General features: G+C 52.1%; 1 protein-coding gene across 1 annotated transcript in view; it reads left to right on the top strand.

Annotated features, from left to right (window-relative positions):
• LOC147098082 (actin filament-associated protein 1-like 2) overlaps positions 1 to 19,270 on the top strand; it is a 135,537-nt gene that overhangs the window by 18,698 nt on the left and 97,569 nt on the right. The window lies entirely within an intron of this gene.

The following is a 19,270-nucleotide window of genomic DNA, read 5'->3' as shown; positions in this document are numbered from 1 at the left end:
CTTACCTAAGAAAGGATATACTTGCCATCGTGGGAGTGCAGCAAAGGTTCACCAGACTGATTCCTGGGATGGCAGGACTGTCATATGAGGAGAGATTGGGTCAACTAGGCCTGTATTCACTAGAGTTTAGAAGAATGAGAGGGGATCTCATTGAAACGTATAAAATTCTGACAGGGCTAGACAGACTGGATGCAGGGAGGATGTTTCCTCTGGCTGGGGTGTCGAGAACGAGGGGTCACAGTCTCAGGATACGGGGTAGGACATTTAGGACTGAGATGAGGAGAAATTTCTTCACTCAGAGAGTGGTGAACCTGTGGAATTCTCTACCACAGAAGGCTGTGGAGATCAAGTCACTGAATATATTTAAGATGGAGATAGATAGATTTCTAGACACAAGAGGCATCAAGGGGTATGGGGAGAGAGCGGGAATATGGTATTGAGAGAGCGGATCAGCCATGATCATATTGAATGGAGGAGCAGGCTCGAAGGGCCGAATGGCCGACTCCTGATCCTATTTTTTCTATGTTTCTCTGTTTCTAAAGAAGATTACGTTGAACAATTCCCGAAGAGTTAATTTAAGGGGAGGTGAAGTTTAAGACACTGGATTAATGGGAACACTGAGTGTTAGATCAATGAAGCAAACCCTGTCTAACCCTTTCTGATGAAAATGACAAGGTTATGGAGAGGAGAGGAAAGCTGGAAATCTGAAATAAATTCGGATGGTTTCTGCAAATGTACTAAAGGTCAGTCAGCACTTGGAAGAGCGAGGAGGTTGAAGGTTTGGGGGGTGGGGGCGATCCTCGTCACAGATTTGTTCTGATGATGTATTTCACCAGATGTGTGACTGAGGCTCCAGGCTGGGAGAAGGAGGCAGGAGTCTCTGCTCTCTAATGATGGATAGTTTTGCCCCCCTCGCCGGCTGACTCGTGGCCCCCATCTCCCTGGCGTCACAGGGTGACTATTTCACGGGCAGTCCCACCACTCCATCTAAAACAGCGCAACGCCCAGAGAAATGGGGAGCAACTGACAGAGGCATCGAGCGTGGCAGGGGGAGGTTTACAAACACTGGAATGAATTTCACTCATTTTGTATTTCCCCGTCCGGTTGGAACAGAATACACAATGTCGTTTTTGGTTCATGACAAGTTATTGAATGCGGAGACGGCTCTTGAGCATAAAAATCGTTAAAAGGCTGCAGGAGGTAACAGAGAAGTGGGAAGCCCAGCGCGATATTAACACAATCAGTTCTACTACTGATCGGCGCGGATCTTCTCAACTGAAGTGTTGTGTCTGGGTGTTCTTGGGTTTCCCGGAATGAGTCAGGAGTTTCCCAAGTACTGTAGAGGAGTGAAGAGTTCACGTCCCAGGTTTGGAAGCGTTCAGTATTTGGCTGTGATGGGTGAGGAGCGAATGTTTGCTCTTCATTGGAGCGGTGTGTGTGTGTGTGTAAAACTGCCTCTGAATGCAACTGCTTCCCCCAAGCACGCCTCAGTGTTGCAGGGGGAGGTTTACAAACACTGGAATGAATTTCACTCATTTTATATTTCCCCGTCCGGACTCAATATCGAGTTCAACAATTTCAGATCATATTATATTTTTATATATTTTTTATCCACACTTTTGGTTTGTGCCTTTTCCATTTTTCTCTCTCCCACATGGCAGCTGTCTCTCAATCTGCCAGCGCATTTCACACTTCATCTAGAGCCATCCTTTGTCTCTTTACCTGTCCTATTACCATCTCGTCTCGCCTTGAATATCTCTTAATGTCTCTTCACCCCCCACAGACCTTCCCTTTTGTTCTTTCATCCCCTCCCCCATTTCCCAGCCCCCAAACTTGCTTTTTAATCTGTTTCATTTCCTGCTTTTTTTCTCAGTTCTGACGAAGGGTCTTCGACCTGAAACGTTAACTCTGTTTCTCTCTCCACAGATGTTGCCTGACCTGCTGAGTTTTTCCAGCGTTTTCTGTTGTTATTACGCCTCAGTGTTACTTGACTCACTTCCAGAGGCTGCAGTAGCAGCTTCCAATTACAGGTTCAACTCTAACGGGCTTCCTGTTGCTGGAGCTCACCCCAAACCTAAGCAATTCCTTGGCCACATCGGGCCATCGCTTGAAGGGAGCGGGGGCAAACTGGCAATAGTCAGCTCACCTCGTTCGCTAATCAGCCTGCCCAAAAATTGTCTGCCAGCCAGCCATGGGGTGAGTGATGCTAACAGGCACTCCCCGCACCACCCCCCCACCCCCACCCCAGACTCCAAAGTGAGTGTCAGCATCAAGCTTGAGTTGGAAAGCAAAGATAGCAAAACAAGGAGGATGAGGAGAAAATTGACAGGGTCTGCAATAAACCATCTGTCCCTCTGACCAACCCCACCGCTCACAGCTGAGTGTCACGTCTGAAAAGATCTGCATCTAGGAATGTGCATAATGATTGGGCAGCAATCGGAAATGTTCTCCACTCTCCCATTCCCCAGAGAACAGCCGAGCCTGTTGTTTGTTGACGCGGTAAGCAGGGCCTTGACTGACTGACTGATTGTAATCTCTGGAATGAGGGGCTACCACCCAGAGCTGGAAACTGAGAACGTGTTCCTTTTAACGCTGCGATGGCCCGGTACAATTCACTGATTTTTTTTAAAAGTCCCTCCACCCTTTTGTTGAGGAAGGCAATGGGGGACTCTCTTGTTGAGTTGCAGGTCTGCAGGTACTGACCGCTCTCAGTGTGGCGAGCCTGGACAGCGTGCGGAGAGGCGCCCAGAGCCCTGGGTGTTCCTGTAAAGTAGCTACTAGGAGTTAGGAGAGGGACTCGCACTCTTTATGTACTGCTGGATCTGTGGTTACTCGCGGTAATTCGGCGGTGCGATGGTTCATGAGGACAGAACCTTTACACACGTTGTGGTAAACCACTGTTATACCTGTCTGTATGTGTATGTGTATTCCACTAGGTACAGGTCTGGACATGCCTCGGCTGACTCCTCCCACTATTCCAGGTATATAAGTGACTACCTCCCAGTCCCTTAGTATTCTGGACGGGTCGACCACTCGAGACAAGACCTTCATTCTTTAGTTAATAAAAGCCTGGTTGTTACTCGCTTAACCTCAGTCTTTTGAGTAATTGATGGCGCATCACACGTATATTACAATACAACAACAGTGTGTTCTGCTGCAACGGTAACAGCGTGTCTCTGTAAGGCCACACATTCTAACTGCTGTTAAGTAACCATGGGGTGAGGTCAGTCAGAGTGTAATTGCTCTTCAGGCGGCAGATCCGAATCCAGGAGAAAATGCCAGGCTTTCTCTTTCAGCTCAGTCAGTGGCGCATGAGACTCTTAATCTCAGGGTGGTGAGTTCGAGCCCCGTGTTGGATTGGACTGACTGCTCAGGTCAGTCTGAGGTGACAGATAAGGTCCTTCACTTGCTTTCTCCCTTATCCTTTTTCTAAAAGAGATGACAGAAGTTTGCACGCATCACCTGCAATGTGAGCGAGCTGGACGTAATTTTCGTATTATTTTGACTCTCTATAATAAATGAATGCAAGTGTGAAGTTTCTGCTCCTGTCACATTGCCTTGGGTCTAGCTGCCGGAATCAGAGTTCACGGTGAGGTTAGGTGGGAAAGTGTGAAGCCCCTTCCTGCTATTCTGGGGCACGTCTCAAAGTGGCACAGAACCAGGGGCCGCTGTGTGATTGGACCATGTAGACAGTTTTACATTTCAAACTCATTTGACAAGCACTGAAGATGGATCCTGAGAAAGATGGTTTCTTTGCCTAATTTTGTTTAAATATCTCAATTTAATAAATAAATTTAACTTTCTGCCAAAATATCAGTTGGACGACACATCTGAGGAGCATCACCTGCACCTGCTGGCCCCGCCTCCCCGCTGACATAAACATCATCGAATCATAGAAATTTACAGCACAGAAGGAGGCCATTCGGCCCATCTTGTCCATACCGGCCGACAAAGAGCTATCCAGCCTATCCCACTTTCCAGTACTTGGTCTGTAGCCCTGTGGGTTTCGGCACTTCAAGTGCATGTCCAAGTACTTTTTAAATGCGATGAGGGTTTCTGGCTCTACCACCCTTTCAGGCAGTGAGTTCCAGACCCTCAACAAAAAAGAACATTTTCTCCTCAAACCTCCTCTAAACTTCTGACCACTTTCTTTAAATCTATGCCCCCTCGTTATTGACCCTTCTGCTAAGGGAAATAGGTCCTTCCTCTCCACTCCATCTAGGTCTCTCACCTAGCTCCGCCTCCCTGCTGGTATCACCTGGCTCCGCCTCCCTGCTGACATCTCCTGGCTCCGCCTCCCTGCTGACATCACATGGCCCCGCCTCCCTGTTGACATCTCCTGGCCCCGCCTCCCTGTTGACATCACCTGGCCCCGCCTCCCTGCGACATCACCTGCTGCACCTGCTGGCCCCGCCTCCCTGCTGACATCACCTGGCTCCGCCTCCCTGCTGACATCACCTGGCCCCGCCTCCCTGCTTACATCACCTGCTGACATCACCTGGCCCTGCCCCCTGCTTACATCACATGCTGACATCACCTGGCCCTGCCCCCTGCTTACATCACCTGCTGCACCTGCTGGCCCCGCCTACCTGCTGACATCTCCTGGCTCCGCCTCCCTGCTGACATCATCTGGCCCCGCCTCCCTGCTGACATCACCTGGCCCCGCCTCCCTGCTGACATCACCTGGCCCCACCTTCCTGCTGACATCACCTGGCCCTGCCTCCCTGCTGACATCACCTGGCCCCGCCTCCCTGCTGACATCTCCTGGCCCCGCCTCCCTGTTGACATCACCTGGCCCCGCCTCCCTGCTGACATCTCCTGGCCCCGCCTCCCTGTTGACATCACCTGGCCCCACCTCCCTGTTGACATCACCTGGCCCCACCTCCCTGCTGACATCACTTGGCCCTGCCTCCTGCTTACATCACCTGCTGCACCTGCTGGCTCCGCCTCCCTGCTTACATCACCTGCTGCACCTGCTGGCCCCGCCTCCCTGCTGACAGCTCCTGGCCCCGCCTCCCTGCTGGCAGCTCCTGGCTCCACCTCCCTGCTGACATCACCTGGCACTGCCTCCTGCTTACATCACCTGCTGACATCACCTGGCCCTGCCTCCCTGCTGACAGCTCCTGGCCCCGCCTCCCTGCTTACATCACCTGCTGCACCTGCTGGCCCCACCTCCCTTTGTTTACTTTACCTGGCCCCGCCTCCCTGCTTACATCATAGATTTAGTGCAGTGGTTATGTTACTGGACATGCAATCCCGAGGCCTGGACTAATAATCCAGAATTTCAGTTAATAAAAATGACCATGAGGCTATCAGATTGTTGTAAAAAACCCATCTGGTTCACTAATGTCCTTGAGGGAAGGAAATCTGCCGTCCTTACCCGGTCTGGCCTATATGTGACTCCAGACCCACAGCAATGTGGTTGACATAAATGGTTTAGAAAGAGTAAATAAAGAGAAAATGTTCCCAGTGGCTGAAGGGTCGATAATCAGAGGGCCCAGATTAAGGTGATTGGCAAAAGAACCAGAGGCGACATGAGGAAAAACTTTTTTACACAGCGAGTGGTTAGGATTTGGAATGCACTGCCTGATAGGGTGGTGGAGGCAGATTCAATAGTAGACTTCAAAAGGGAATTGGGTAATTACATGGAGAAAAATTTGCAGAGATATGGGGAAAGAGCGGGGAGTGGGACTAACTGGATTGCTCTTTGAAAGAGCCGGTGCAGACTCGATGGGCCAAATGGCCTTCTGTTGAAGGGATAATTACTAGTCCTAGCCCCTTTAGGGCTACCCCGGATCAGGCGTATTCCTCAGACATTCAGTTTCAACTAAAGTTTGAGGTAGCCGAATCCTAAAGACGCTTAATTGGGTCTAAAGGTCTAGACCATCTCTCCCTAAAGGAAAGGAACAACCTGAAAATGTTACCGTCCTCCAGATAGCACTTTTAATAAGTTTAGCTAGACTGTAACATTCAAGAAGCATTTGGATGAGCACTTGAAATGCTATAGCATACAAGGCTACGGACCAAATGCTGGAAAATGGGATTAGATTAGATAGGGCTTGGTGGCCGGCGCGGACTCGATGGGCCGAAGGGCCTCTTTCTGTGCTGTATAACTCTATGACTCTATGACTCTATATTAAGAGGGTCTGGAAAACTCCCCCTGAATTCTGCAACTCCTCACCAAAGAGTGTACAGAGATTGAGTTCGTGAGTTTGATACAGAAGTATTATCACAGAGAAATCACAGAAACCTCACAGTACAGATAGAGGCCATTTCGGCCCATCAAGCCTGCACCGACACATATCCCTCCCAATCCCCGTAACCCCTACACCAACACATATCCCACCCTATCCCCGTAACCCCACGTATTTAATCCCCCTAACACTAAGGGTCAATTTTTGTCATAGCCAATCAACCTAACCTGCACATCTTTGGACTGTGGGAGGAAACCAGAGCACCCGGAGAAAACCCACGCAAACACGGGGAGAATGTGCAAACTCCACACAGACAGTCACCCGAGGCCGGATTTGAACCCGGGTCCCTGGCGCTGTGAGGCAACAGTGCTAACCACTATGCCACCGTGCTGACGATTTAAAAAATATATAGATTTATTAAAGAACCGACATCTAATTTACAGTTGGTGAGTCAATCGCACCATTAACAGTTCCAAAAAAAGAAAGCTTACAATTTTATTATCAGAGAACCTACTCTGAAATCTTAACTTCGCTACAGTTTTACAGTTCTTAGTTTTATTCAGGATATCCACCAAAATCAAATACAGTACCTTTGATCCCTGAGGTACAAAGAGTTGGAGACTTACAGAGCTGGCTCTGAAGCTGAGAATCGCTTTGCCCCTTTAAGCGAGTTTACTATCCCATTTGAGAGTTCAATATTTATACCCTTTTTCAGTGGTATTCCTTTAAGGTTTTCTACTGATGTAAGCTAATTATCTCTAGTCATTTTTCTGCTGACCCCTGCAATTCTTAGTCACCTCAGCTGGTAGCACTACAGAACCATGTCTCTCCTCTAGGTGTTCTAAGTTTATCATAAAAAACGGTGTAACAGCAGGTGTGCTTTACTTGGTATCATTTTTACGAAGACAGATGTTTATTACTTTTATGTGTTTCTTTACGAGGTGTAAATTAGAACACCTTATACAGGGTGAACTATTGTCTTGTTCCCAAAGGTTCAGACTGTCAGGAGCCTTTAACCTTCTGTTTCAATAAGGTTATTGATTCAGTGTCAACAACTTATCTTATCTCTATAGCCAGAATGCGTTCACAGCTTTTTCATAGTTAGGTTTCTAGATTTCCAAACCCAGTTTGTCATGTGTTAATAAGGCCAGAGTCCTTTCATAGAATGGTGTATTTTTCTGAATAGGTTATATGGCTTATTCCTTCACACTGTGCTATACTATTCTATGATTCTATCACCACCTGTACCTGCTGGCCCCGCCTCTCTACTTACATCAGCTGGCCCCGCCTCCTTGTTTATATTAGGGTTAGAGTGTGAGCACATTTTTACTCACAGGTTGTTTGTGCGTGGATGTGTGCGCTCGTGTGTGTTTGTGTGTCGGACACTTTGATTGAGGAGAGGTTGTTCTCACCTATGATGCCCCGACAAGAGTCCACGTTCGTGAAACTGTACCCCAGTGAGAGTCAGTGTCTGTGGGACTGTACCCCAGTGAGAGTCAGTGTCTGTGGGACTGTACCCTAATGAGAGTCAGTGCCTGTGGAACTGTACCCCAGTGAGAGTCAGTGTCTGTGGAGCCTATACACCAGTGAGAGTCAGTGTCTGTGGGACTGTACCCCAGTGAGAGTCAGTGTCTGTGGGACTGTACCCCAGTGAGAGTCAGTGTCTGTGGAGCCCGTACCCCAGTGAGAGTCAGTGTCTGTGGAACTATACCCCAGTGAGAGTCAGTGTCTGTGGGACTGTACCCCAGTGAGAGTCAGTGTCTGTGGGACTGTACCCCAGTGAGAGTCAGTGTCTGTGGGACTGTACCCCAGTGAGAGTCAGTGTCTGTGGGACTGTACCCCAGTGAGAGTCAGTGACTATGGAACTGTACCCCAGTGAGAGTCAGTGTCTGTGGGACTGTACCCCAGCGAGAGTCAGTGTCTGTGGAGCCCATACCCCAGTGAGAGTCAGTGACTATGGAACTGTACCCCAGTGAGAGTCAGTGTCTGTGGGACTGCACCCCAGTGAGAGTCAGTGTCTGTGGGACTGTACCCCAGTGAGAGTCAGTGTCTGTGGGACTGTACCCCAGTGAGAGTCAGTGTCTGTGGAACTGTAACTGAGTGAGAGTCAGTGTCTGTGGGACTGTACCCCAGTGAGAGTCAGTGTCTGTGGAACTGAACCCCAGTGAGAGGCAGTGTCTATGGGACTGTACCCCAGCGAGAGTCAGTGTCTGTGGAACAGTACCCCAGCGAGAGTCAGTGTCTGTGGAACTGTAACTGAGTGAGAGTCAGTGTCTGTGGGACTGTACCCCAGTGAGAGTCAGTGTCTGTGGAACTGTACCCCAGTGAGAGTCAGTGTCTGTGGGACTGTACCCCAGTGAGAGTCAGTGTCTGTGGAACTGTACCCCAGTGAGAGTCAGTGTCTGTGGGACTGTACCCCAGTGAGAGTCAGTGTCTGTGGAACTGTACCCCAGTGAGAGTCAGTGTCTGTGGGACTGTACCCCAGTGAGAGTCAGTGTCTGTGGAATTGTACCCCAGTGAGGGTCAGTGTCTGTGGGACTGTACCCCAGTGAGAGTCAGTGTCTGTGGAACTATACCCCAGTGAGAGTCAGTGTCTGTGGGACTGTACCCCAGTGAGAGTCAGTGTCTGTGGGACTGTACCCCAGTGAGAGTCAGTGTCTGTGGGACTGTACCCCAGTGAGAGTCAGTGACTATGGAACTGTACCCCAGTGAGAGTCAGTGCCTGTGGGACTGTACCCCAGCGAGAGTCAGTGTCTGTGGAGCCCATACCCCAGTGAGAGTCAGTGACTATGGAACTGTACCCCAGTGAGAGTCAGTGTCTGTGGGACTGCACCCCAGTGAGAGTCAGTGTCTGTGGGACTGTACCCCAGTGAGAGTCAGTGTCTGTGGGACTGTACCCCAGTGAGAGTCAGTGTCTGTGGAACTGTAACTGAGTGAGAGTCAGTGTCTGTGGGACTGTACCCCAGTGAGAGTCAGTGTCTGTGGAACTGAACCCCAGTGAGAGGCAGTGTCTATGGGACTGTACCCCAGCGAGAGTCAGTGTCTGTGGAACAGTACCCCAGCGAGAGTCAGTGTCTGTGGAACTGTAACTGAGTGAGAGTCAGTGTCTGTGGGACTGTACCCCAGTGAGAGTCAGTGTCTGTGGAACTGTACCCCAGTGAGAGTCAGTGTCTGTGGGACTGTACCCCAGTGAGAGTCAGTGTCTGTGGAACTGTACCCCAGTGAGAGTCAGTGTCTGTGGGACTGTACCCCAGTGAGAGTCAGTGTCTGTGGAACTGTACCCCAGTGAGAGTCAGTGTCTGTGGGACTGTACCCCAGTGAGAGTCAGTGTCTGTGGAATTGTACCCCAGTGAGGGTCAGTGTCTGTGGGACTGTACCCCAGTGAGAGTCAGTGTCTGTGGAACCCATACCCCAGTGAGAGTCAGTGTCTGTGGAACTGTACCCCAGTGAGAGTCAGTGTCTGTGGAACTGTACCCCAGTGAGAGTCAGTGTCTGTGGGACTGTACCCCAGTGAGAGTCAGTGTCTGTGGGACTGTACCCCAGTGAGAGTCAGTGTCTGTGGGACTGTACCCCAGTGAGAGTCAGTGTCTGTGGAACTGTACCCCAGTGAGAGTCAGTGTCTGTGGGACTGTACCCCAGTGAGAGTCAGTGTCTGTGGAACTCGAACCCCAGTGAGGGTCAGTGTCTGTGGGACTGTACCCCAGTGAGAGTCAGTGTCTGTGGAACTCGTACCCTAATGAGAGTCAGTGCCTGTGGAACAGTAGCCCAGTGAGAGTCAGTGCCTGTGGAACAGTAGCCCAGTGAGAGTCAGTGCCTGTGGAATCCATACCCCAGTGAGTGTCAGTGTCAGTGGGCCCCGTAACCCAGTGAGAGTCAGTGCCTGTGGAACTCGTACCTGAGTGAGAGTCAGTGCCTGTGGGACTGTACCCCAGTGAGAGTCAGTGCCTGTGGAACCCATTCCCCAGTGCCTGTGGAACTGTACCCCAGTGAGAGTCATTGCCTGTGGTACCCGTACCTGAGTGAGAGTCAGTGTCTGTGTTACTGTACCCCAGTGAGAGTCAGTGTCTGTGGAACTCGTACCCCAGTGAGAGTCAGTGTCTGTGGAACCCATACCCCAGTGAGAGTCAGTGTCTGTGGAACTGTATCCCAGTGAGAGTCAGTGTCTGTGGAACTGTACCCCAGTGAGAGTCAGTGTCTGTGGGACTGTACCCCAGTGAGAGTCAGTGTCTGTGGAACTGTACCCCAGTGAGAGTCAGTGTCTGTGGGACTGTACCCCAGTGAGAGTCAGTGTCTGTGGAACTGTACCCCAGTGAGAGTCAGTGTCTGTGGGACTGTACCCCAGTGAGAGTCAGTGTCTGTGGAACTCGAACCACACTGAGGGTCAGTGTACCCCAGTGAGAGTCTGTGTCTGTGGAACTGTACCCCAGTGAGAGTCAGTGTCTGTGGGACTGTACCCCAGTGAGAGTCAGTGTCTGTGGGACTGTACCCCAGTGAGAGTCAGTGACTATGGAACTGTACCCCAGTGAGAGTCAGTGTCTGTGGGACTGTACCCCAGCGAGAGTCAGTGTCTGTGGAGCCCATACCCCAGTGAGAGTCAGTGACTATGGAACTGTACCCCAGTGAGAGTCAGTGTCTGTGGGACTGCACCCCAGTGAGAGTCAGTGTCTGTGGGACTGTACCCCAGTGAGAGTCAGTGTCTGTGGGACTGTACCCCAGTGAGAGTCAGTGTCTGTGGAACTGTAACTGAGTGAGAGTCAGTGTCTGTGGGACTGTACCCCAGTGAGAGTCAGTGTCTGTGGAACTGAACCCCAGTGAGAGGCAGTGTCTATGGGACTGTACCCCAGCGAGAGTCAGTGTCTGTGGAACAGTACCCCAGCGAGAGTCAGTGTCTGTGGAACTGTAACTGAGTGAGAGTCAGTGTCTGTGGGACTGTACCCCAGTGAGAGTCAGTGTCTGTGGAACTGTACCCCAGTGAGAGTCAGTGTCTGTGGGACTGTACCCCAGTGAGAGTCAGTGTCTGTGGAACTGTACCCCAGTGAGAGTCAGTGTCTGTGGGACTGTACCCCAGTGAGAGTCAGTGTCTGTGGAACTGTACCCCAGTGAGAGTCAGTGTCTGTGGGACTGTACCCCAGTGAGAGTCAGTGTCTGTGGAATTGTACCCCAGTGAGGGTCAGTGTCTGTGGGACTGTACCCCAGTGAGAGTCAGTGTCTGTGGAACCCATACCCCAGTGAGAGTCAGTGTCTGTGGAACTGTACCCCAGTGAGAGTCAGTGTCTGTGGAACTGTACCCCAGTGAGAGTCAGTGTCTGTGGGACTGTACCCCAGTGAGAGTCAGTGTCTGTGGGACTGTACCCCAGTGAGAGTCAGTGTCTGTGGGACTGTACCCCAGTGAGAGTCAGTGTCTGTGGAACTGTACCCCAGTGAGAGTCAGTGTCTGTGGGACTGTACCCCAGTGAGAGTCAGTGTCTGTGGAACTCGAACCCCAGTGAGGGTCAGTGTCTGTGGGACTGTACCCCAGTGAGAGTCAGTGTCTGTGGAACTCGTACCCTAATGAGAGTCAGTGCCTGTGGAACAGTAGCCCAGTGAGAGTCAGTGCCTGTGGAACAGTAGCCCAGTGAGAGTCAGTGCCTGTGGAATCCATACCCCAGTGAGTGTCAGTGTCAGTGGGCCCCGTAACCCAGTGAGAGTCAGTGCCTGTGGAACTCGTACCTGAGTGAGAGTCAGTGCCTGTGGGACTGTACCCCAGTGAGAGTCAGTGCCTGTGGAACCCATTCCCCAGTGCCTGTGGAACTGTACCCCAGTGAGAGTCATTGCCTGTGGTACCCGTACCTGAGTGAGAGTCAGTGTCTGTGTTACTGTACCCCAGTGAGAGTCAGTGTCTGTGGAACTCGTACCCCAGTGAGAGTCAGTGTCTGTGGAACCCATACCCCAGTGAGAGTCAGTGTCTGTGGAACTGTATCCCAGTGAGAGTCAGTGTCTGTGGAACTGTACCCCAGTGAGAGTCAGTGTCTGTGGGACTGTACCCCAGTGAGAGTCAGTGTCTGTGGAACTGTACCCCAGTGAGAGTCAGTGTCTGTGGGACTGTACCCCAGTGAGAGTCAGTGTCTGTGGAACTGTACCCCAGTGAGAGTCAGTGTCTGTGGGACTGTACCCCAGTGAGAGTCAGTGTCTGTGGAACTCGAACCACACTGAGGGTCAGTGTACCCCAGTGAGAGTCTGTGTCTGTGGAACTGTACCCCAGTGAGAGTCAGTGTCTGTGGAACTGTACCCCAGTGAGAGTCAGTGCCTGTGGAACTGTACCCTAGTGAGAGTCAGTGTCTGTGGAACCCATTCCCCAGTGAGAGTCAGTGTCTGTGGGACTGTACCCCAGTGAGAGTCAGTGCCTGTGGAACCCATTCCCCAGTGAGAGTCAGTGTCTGTGGGACTGTACCCCAGTGAGAGTCAGTGCCTGTGGAACCCATTCCCCAGTGAGAGTCAGTGTCTGTGGAACCCATTCCCCAGTGAGAGTCAGTGTCTGTGGGACTGTACCCCAGTGAGAGTCAGTGCCTGTGGAACCCATTCCCCAGTGAGAGTCAGTGTCTGTGGGACTGTACCCCAGTGAGAGTCAGTGCCTGTGGAACCCATTCCCCAGTGAGAGTCAGTGTCTGTGGAACCCATTCCCCAGTGAGAGTCAGTGTCTGTGGGACTGTACACCAGTGAGAGTCAGTGCCTGTGGAACTGTACCCCAGTGAGAGTCATTGCCTGTGGAACCCGTACCTGAGTGAGAGTCAGTGTCTGTGGAACTCGTACCCCAGTGAGAGTCAGTGCCTGTGGGACTGTACCCCAGTGAGAGTCAGTGCCTGTGGAACTGTACCCCAGTGAGAGTCAGTGTCTGTGGAACTGTACCCTAGTGAGAGTCAGTGTCTGTGGAACCCATTCCCCAGTGAGAGTCAGTGTCTGTGGGACTGTACCCCAGTGAGAGTCAGTGCCTGTGGAACCCATTCCCCAGTGAGAGTCAGTGCCTGTGGAACTGTACCCCAGTGAGAGTCATTGCCTGTGGAACCCGTACCTGAGTGAGAGTCAGTGTCTGTGGAACTCGTACCCCAGTGAGAGTCAGTGCCTGTGGAACAGTAGCCCAGTGAGAGTCAGTGCCTGTGGAACAGTAGCCCAGTGAGAGTCAGTGCCTGTGGAACCCGTACCCCAGTGAGAGTCAGTGTCTGTGGAACTCGTACTCCAGTGAGAGTCAGTGCCTGTGGAACAGTAGCCCAGTGAGAGTCAGTGCCTGTGGAACAGTAGCCCAGTGAGAGTCAGTATCTGTGGAACTGTACCCCTGTGAGTGTCAGTGTCTGTGGAACCCATACCCCAGTGAAGTCAGTGTCTGTGGAACCCACACCCCAGTGAGATTCAGTGTCTGTGGAACCCAAACCTCAGTGAGAGTCAGTGTCTGTGGAACCCATACCTCAGTGAGAGTCAGTGTCTGTGGAACCCGTACCCCAGTGAGAGTCAGTGTCTGTGGAATCCATACCCCAGTGAGAGTCAGTGTCTGTGGAACCCGTACCCCAGTGAAGTCAGTGTCTGTGGAATCCATACCCCAGTGAGAGTCAGTGTCCGTGGGACTGTACCCCAGTGAGAGTCAGTGTCCGTGGAACTGTACCCCAGTGAGAGTCAGTGTCTGTGGAACAGTACCCCAGTGAGAGTCAGTGCCTGTGGAACTGTACCTCAGTGAGAGTCAGTGCCTGTGGAACTGTACCCCAGTGAGAGTCAGTGTCTGTGGAACTGTACCCCAGTGAGAGTCTGTGTCTGTGGAACTGTACCCCAGTGAGAGTCAGTGTCTGTGGAACTGTACCCCAGTGAGAGTCAGTGCCTGTGGAACTGTACCTCAGTGAGAGTCAGTGCCTGTGGAACTGTACCCCAGTGAGAGTCAGTGTCTGTGGAACTGTACCCCAGTGAGAGTCTGTGTCTGTGGAACTGTACCCCAGTGAGAGTCAGTGTCTGTGGAACTGTACCCCAGTGAGAGTCAGTGTGTGTGGAACTGTACCCCAGTGAGGGTCAGTGTCTGTGGAACTGTACCCCAGTGAGAGTCTGTGTCTGTGGAACTGTACCCCAGTGAGAGTCAGTGTCCTTGGAACTGTACCCCAGTGAGAGTCTGTGTCTGTGGAACTGTACCCCAGTGAGAGTCAGTGCCTGTGGAACTGTACCTCAGTGAGAGTCAGTGCCTGTGGAACTGTACCCCAGTGAGAGTCAGTGTCTGTGGAACTGTACCCCAGTGAGGGTCAGTGTCTGTGGAACTGTACCCCAGTGAGAGTCAGTGTCTGTGGAACTGTACCCCAGTGAGAGTCGGTGTCTGTGGAACTGTACCCCAGTGAGAGTCAGTGTCTGTGGAACTGTACCCCAGTGAGAGTCAGTGTCTGTGGGACTGTACCCCAGTGAGAGTCAGTGTCTGTGGAACTGTACCCCAGTGAGAGTCGGTGTCTGTGGAACTGTACCCCAGTGAGAGTCAGTGTCTGTGGAACTGTACCCCAGTGAGAGTCGGTGTCTGTGGAACTGTACCCCAGTGAGAGTCAGTGTCTGTGGAACTGTACCCCAGTGAGAGTCAGTGTCTGTGGAACTGTACCCCAGTGAGAGTCAGTGTCTGTGGAACTGTACCCCAGTGAGAGTCAGTGTCTGTGGAACTCTACCCCTGTCAGAGTCAGTGTCTATGGAACTGTACCCCAGTGAGAGTCAGTGTCTGTGGAACTATATCCCAGTGAGGGTCAGTGCCTGTAGAACTTTATCCCAGTGAGAGTCAGTGCCTGTGGAACTGTACCTGAGTGAAAGCAAGTGTCTGTGGAACTGTACCCCAGTGAGAGTCAGTGTCTATGGAACTGTACTCCTGTGAGTGTCAGTGTCTGTGGAACTGTACTCCTGTGAGTGTCAGTGTCTATGGAACTGTGCCCCAGTGAGAGTCAGTGTCTATGGAACTGTACCCCAGTGAGAGTCAGTGTCTGTGGAACCTGTACCCCAGTGAGAGTCAGTGTCTGTGGAACTGTACCACTGTGAGAGTCAGTGTCTGTGGAACCTGTACCCCAGTGAGAGTCAGTGTCTGTGGAACTGTACCCCAGTGAGAGTCAGTGGCTTAAGGAGAAAAGGGTTGTGGTGGAGTTTCCCATGAAGCAGATTGGAAAATGTGTTTTTTCTGTTGGAGCTGAATTTTCATCACTGGCTGTCCCCGGAACCCAAACTATAGGAAATCTTTGCCAATTCGGCAGCTTTGCCCCTTCAATCTGACAAATGCATATTGATCGTAAATGGTTCTGTCACTTTCCATTTAAGGCCAAGTCTGACTGGGCTCTTTGAAAGTTTGTTTATGTGGCTCTAATTCCTCAACTGTGCTGTCATTATAGACTCCCTGAGCCAAGAAGACTTTCAAAAAAAGTAAATGGTTTGAATGCCAAGTGAAGAATCCGCAGAGAAACAAAACCAAATGTCTTTTCCAAATGTGTATGTTCAAGAGTAAGGAAATTGTCCAAATCCAGGCTCAGGCATCTTTTATTCTCATTTGATCTTGTCCGCTGGGACCGTGTTCTCATCAATCACAGATGCAGTTTGATAAGATTGCTGTCACCATCAGAGCTTTTCTGACCAGCAAACCCCTTCCCAATTACCCAGCTTCCTGAAATATATTTAATACATGACAGGATACCAGGGAGGACATTTTGTAAACTGTAATTAAGACGCTTTGATCATAACCCAAGGAGTGTGTGAATGGAATGGCCATCCAGGCGGGTGGGGGTGTGAACCTGGGAATCACCTGGGCAACAGCGAGAGCCGACATTGGGGGCAGTGTAGGCGCCTCAGCCGTGGCTCCAAGGGTGGCGCTCTCACCTCTGAGTCAGAAGGTCGTGGGTTCAAGTCCCACTCCAGAGACTTGAGCACAAGAACCTAGGCTGTCTCGCCAATGTAGCACTGAGGGAGCGCCGCACTGTCGGAGTCCTCCCCTTTTTCGGATGAGGCGTTAAACTGAGGCCCCGTCTGCCCTCTCCGGTGGATGTAAAAGATCCCGTGGCACTATTTGAAAGAGCTGGGGAGTTCTCCCCGGTGTCCTGGCCAATATTTATCCTTCAACCAACAGCACTAAAGCAGTGACTACACTTCAAAAGTACTTCATTGGCTGTGAAGCACTTTGGGTCATCCTGAGGTTGTGAAAGGCGCTACAGAAATGCAAGACTTTTTACTGGAGAGTGGGCTTCGTGCTTCAGTCACTGGGCTGAAAGTAGGTTCTACCCGGACGGAGGGAGGGAGGGAGTGAGTGATGGAAGGGAGGAGGGAGGGAGGGATGGATGGATGAAAGGAGGGAGGGATGGATGGATGAAAGGAGGGCGGGAGGGAGTGATGGACGGATGGAAGGAGGGAGGGAGTGATGGAAGGAAGGAGGGAGGGAGTGATGGAAGGAAGGGGGGAGGGAGGGAAGGAGGGAGGGAGTGATGGACGGATGGAAGGAGGGAGGGAGGGAGTGATGGAAGGAAGGAGGGAGTGATGGAAGGAAGGAGGGAGGGAGTGATGGACGGATGGAAGGAGGGAGGGAGTGATGGAAGGAAGGAGGGAGGGAAGGAGGGAGGGAGTGGTAGACAGAAGGAGCGATGGATGATGTGTGGTATTCATGCCATTGACGACACTCTCAAATGTAAATGGTGCGGCATTGGGAGTGACGGCAGAATGAAAGGTGCCATCAGATCAGCAGTTTCTCGTGCCCTTAGATTTTTGCAGCAGTTTCAGTTCTCGGGTCCGTGAGAGAAAAAAACAAAAGCTGAACCAGGAAATGCACAACAGGTCAATCGATGGGTCAACAATCGATTGGTGCAGCCTGGCCACCCCTGACCCAAGTGTAGCCCCACCCCCCACCCCGCCCTCCCCTTCAGTGCCAGGTCCAGCCCGCTCCCAAACGCCGCTGCCTCTCAGTTTTGACGAGTACAATTACACTGCAATAATGGCCAGATGTGGAGGACTCGAGCTGGCTTTCTGGGTGCTGATTCCAGCAGCTCTCTCCCTCAGGCAGCTATTCCCAAGTCCTGTGATATGGGGATGGGATCGGATCCAACTGCTAAACGTTTCCAGGAGCCATTCACTCGCTTGCCGACATTCGCTGGGTCCAAAATGCCAGGTCTCATGATTTAGTTCAGGAAACTCGTTTTCTTGTCTTAAAACGAGGCTCCAATCCTCAGTGTACTGTTTTTCACCAAATTGGTATCCGAGTAACAAGTGGTGAATAATTACTGTCGTTCAGCAGACCCTAAGGGTCCCTCATCCCCCTCCCACTTCCCCCTCCTCCCACTCCTCCCCCTCTTCCCCCTGCCCACTGCTCCCCTCCTCCCCTTCCCCTTCTTCCTCCTCCCTGCCTACTCCAATTCCTCCTCCCCCCCATTCCCCCTCCCTCCCCACTCCTCCCCCTCCTCCCTCTCCACTCCTCCCTCTCCACTCCTTGCCCCTCCGTCCCCACTCCTCCCCCTCCTCCCCTCCTCCCTCTCCACTCCTTCCCCCTCACTCCCCACTCCTCCTCCCTCCCCTCCTTCCTCCCCTCCTCCTTCCTCTCGCCCCTCGAAGGGGAGTGAGAGGGAGTTGTCTGCTGCATGTTGCAGCCACTGAGGGTAGCTAACTGCCTTTGTGGGGGTTCAAATTCTTTTGTTTAAAGTTTCCATTTGTCAGGGTCTCGGAATGCATTCCTTTGCCCGAGCAGGTGAACTACCCTCCGACCTGTCCTGGTAACACTGGGCACTCAGGAGCTGCTGGTGACCAGCGGGACGGTGATGGTGATGTCAGGGTATGTACTGCCAATCTGGCCGAGTTCAGCGAACGCGGGAACTATCCTGGCCTTTGCCAATTGGGGAAGTCAAACAAAATTCATTCATGAAAATAGTTCAATAAATGTAAATAATTTAACTGCTGTACTCTATTTCTGGCACCTACCAAAGAGTTCCTGATGTGTAATAAATAGTGAAGACATGATAAGGAGGTATGAGATCTGGTTCATATCCAACTCATTGACTGATAGGACAACTCGCCAGAGATGGAGCTGCTGATGTGACTCTTGGTTTATTCGTTTTAATAAAAGGTTTTGGGGGAGGCTGTTGCAGGAACTGCTCATTCCCAACTTCTCTAATGCGTTACCACACTTAACAGCTCCATCTGTTCCTGGCGCAATACTCCAACATCTTGCCAATCTTGACACTAATGTTGGAAGTAGTTAGAAGAGGCCTATGCCAACTCGGACTGAGCCAGATGTGTGAACAAGCACCGCGACGGCTTCTGCCTTTGTACATTTCCACTTCCTCTACAAACAAAACCCTTCGCGAGCAAAATAATTACACAAATACCAGCACGGACCAACCCCAGCACAGACCCTCACCCTCCCAGTACAGACCCGCTCCCCCCCAGTACAGACCCGCACACCCCCAGCACAGACCCGCTCCCCCCCAGCACAGACCCGCACACCCCCAGTACAGACCCGCACACCCCCAGTACAGACCCGCACACCCCCAGTACAGACCCGCACACCCCAGTACAGACCTGCACACCCCCAGCACAGACCCGCACACCCCCAGTACAGACCCGCTCCCCCCCCAGTACAGACCCTCACCCTCCCAGCACAGGCCCTCACCCCCCAGCACAGACCCGCCTCCCAGCACAGACCCGCTCCCCCCCAGCACAGACCCTCACCCCCCAGCACAGACCCTCACCCCCCAGCACAGACCCGCTCCCCCCCAGCACAGACCCGCACACCCCCAGTACAGACCCTCACCCTCCCAGCACAGACCCGCCCCCCAGCACAGACCCTCACCCCTCCCAGCACAGACCCTCACCCCCCAGCACAGGCCCGCTCCCCCCCAGCACAGAACCGCACACCCCCAGTACAGACCCTCACCCTCCCAGCGCAGACCCTCAGCCCCCAGCACAGACTCTCACCCCCCCAGCACAGACCCTCACCCGCCCAGCACAGACTCTCAGCCCCCCAGCACAGACCCGCACACCTCCCAGCACAGACCCTCAGCCCCCAGCACAGACCCGGACTTTCTTGGGAAGAGGGTGGAGCATGGGACGGAGGGGGAAGAAAACCCCAGATA

This window comes from Somniosus microcephalus, chromosome 30, assembly GCF_052327205.1.
Source record: "Somniosus microcephalus isolate GS21.2 chromosome 30, FLI_Smic_1.0, whole genome shotgun sequence".
NCBI lineage: Eukaryota > Metazoa > Chordata > Chondrichthyes > Squaliformes > Somniosidae > Somniosus > Somniosus microcephalus.
Note: the sequence above shows the minus strand (reverse complement) of the source record. Positions and strands in the feature narration are given on the sequence as shown.